Below are 2,800 nucleotides of genomic sequence, written 5' to 3'. Positions count from 1 at the left end.
ATCTGTTCCCCTCTGCTTTACAGACACAGCAGCAGCAACACCCAGAATTAAGCAGGCTGAGTAATTTCCAGGATATCAACACTCTTTTAATTGTTTATAAATTGGCTGCATGAAGCATTTGATTGAATTTTTTTTCCCTAGGCTTGGTTCTGAATAATTTGTTTTGTTGTTGATTTGTGTTGGGGTTTTTTATGAAGTTTGGAGTTCTTGCAGCTGAAGACCAAGGGAAAAATCACTTTTTGTTTTTAGGTGTTATCAGAGGGGTTTTGAACGTTCTGGGACCCGGTGCAAACAGGGAGATGTGGCAGTGAATAGCTCTGAAGTTAAATTGTTCCTCTTCCCACATTTATGAGGGAGAATTCTGGACTGTGTCATGCGCAGATCTTTTGTATCCTTGGTGGACTTTATTTCTTGTTCAATTCGATTTTCAGAGCGCTCTGGGCTCACTCCAAGCTGATCATTAAAGCCTGGGTCACACTGTGCTCATAAAAATGAGTAAAACCGGGGTTGGGAGGGCAGCTTATTTTGGGCACTTCTTACCTGTGAAGTGCTGATTTCCCAGCTCCTCTGGAAGCCGTTTTTGGGGCACTGAGGAGCACAATGTGTGCGCTCACCGCTCGCAATGCGCGCAGGGCCCAGCCCCGAGCTCCCGGGCTGGTTTTCAAATGCTTTCAGATATTATTGTCCCCAGCCCTATAAATATTATTTAAAAGCCTTTCTGAGAGCGCTTTTGCCCCGGGGCTGCTGCACAGAGGCGCAGTGTTCTGGGGAATAATGCAGACAGGGCTTTCAGATAGCGCTGCTTTCCCTGCTGGCTTTCTTCTCCCGTGCTGAATGAAACCATTGCTGCCATGTGCTTTTTGTGTGCCTCCTCTGAGACGTGGCCTTGTCCCGGGCCCTGTCTGCCCGTGCCTCTGGGTGACTGGTGCTGCCTGCCTCGGGCAGCTGCCAAGAGCTGGGGCTCAGCCCTGCAAGACAACAAGTGAACAGGAGCCGTCGTTGGGCGAGCTCAGCCTGCGGAGATTTCTGCTTTTTTCCTCTCAGAACCATCTGCATTTTCAGGGTGGCACTGTCTGGTTCCCACATCCCTGCTTTTCCTCTTGTGCTCGTGGCCACTCCTGGCAGAATCCTCTGCCTTTCTCTGGGGAAGGAGCAGGAGCCACAGCCTGAGCATCCTCCTTGGAGGAGAGATTTGGTTGCCTGGAAACTACAGCTGAGCCAACTGGAATTTCAGCTCCAAAGGAAATTCTGGGGGTTCTTTCTTATTCTCCTTCTTTTGGGTTGGAACAAAGGCTGCAGAATTCCTTCTAAACTGCCCTAGAAGTGCTCAGTGGAGGCATTTCAGTGCCCTCTGATGCAGATGCTGGATGGAGGATACAGAACATTTGCATGAGGCAGGGTTTTGGTGTTCTGTCCTAGAAAGGTTAAAATGGATTTTCTGGAGCTGATTGAAAACTTTGACACCTCCCACTTGGGAACCAAAACTCTTAGAGGAAAATATTTGTATGGCAAGTCGTATTTTTGGCAAAATATTGTCCTCGCTTCAGAACTCAATGGCTGGGAAATTTGGGGGGATCAGAGTTGTTTCTCCAAGCCCAGCTTTGGGTTTGCTGTTCATCCTGAAGCCAGCCCAGTGATTTTTTTAAATTGCTGGCCTGTTTTATTTCCAGCTGAGGGGCACTGCCTGTTTCTCCCCTCGGTTTTAATGTGTAAAATTTGGGACATCCCCTGTCAGCAGCTGCAGAGAACAGGAGGAAAAGTGTTGGAGCAGCAGTGGCCAGCAGGGCTGCTCCTCTCCTCTCCCTCCCTTGCCCTGGGTGCTGGGGGATCTCAGGGGGGATCTGGGGACACTGGGGGTGCAGAGGTGGCAGCAGCTGCCAGGGCTGTCACCTGCTGGGGACACTGTGATCTGCTGTGGCACTGTGCAGATTTCCCAGCTGGCTCCAGGGATGGGAACTGGGTCAGGGCACCAGGAACCAGCCCTGCTCCCACAGCATGGACCCGAGGCAAAGGAAATCTGATTTTCTGTCCTGAGCCCCCTGAGCTGCTTCTCCCACCTGCTCCCAGTCAAAGGGAAGGGATGGAGGCCGGAGCTTGGCATTTCTTTGACATTGTGCTGGAGCTAATACTAATTTGTGGTGAAGAGTAGAGAGAGAGTTCCTAAAAATAAATTACTGGAGGACGTCTCCAAAGATGCACACTGACTCCTTCCCCCTCTCCCTCTGACATTTTGTTCCACCCTAATTCGTGGCATTGACAAATTTCGGGGTGGCAGGGTTTTATTGCTGTGCTTCTGTATCAGCACTAAAAGGAAATCAATGGCATTTATCTTTGGTCTCAGATGAACAAGGGGCAATGGCTTCCCACTGCCAGAGGTGGGATATTGAGAAGGAATTCCTGGCTGTAAGGGTGGGCAGGGGCTGGAATAGAATTCCCAGAGAAGCTGTGGCTGCCCCTCAATCCCATGGCAGGGGTGGCACTGGATGGGCCTTAAGGTCCCTTCCAACCAGAGCTACTCTGGGGTGGGATTCTATGAAATCTTTGCTGTAGGAGTTCCCTGTTGTGTTCATGGTGTTGAGACAGCAGAACTCACCTGCTGTCAAGTAAATTCTTATTTATTATTATCAACCTTTCCTAAAAGGCATGACTGGGTTGGCTCAGGGAACAGCACAAAGCTCCCATTTTTGACAACACAGTGTAGCCCTTCTTTTTTGTCAATTTTAGGTTCTTTTCCTTTGCTTCCTGCATTTTCAAGGGAACTGCTCAGGCTGGGCCTGCGCTCAGGGTAGAAAGTGCAAAT

Source organism: Ammospiza caudacuta, chromosome 7, assembly GCF_027887145.1.
Source record: "Ammospiza caudacuta isolate bAmmCau1 chromosome 7, bAmmCau1.pri, whole genome shotgun sequence".
NCBI classification, from domain to species: domain Eukaryota; kingdom Metazoa; phylum Chordata; class Aves; order Passeriformes; family Passerellidae; genus Ammospiza; species Ammospiza caudacuta.
The sequence above is the reverse complement of the archived record's forward strand: the minus strand, read 5'-3'. Positions refer to the sequence as shown.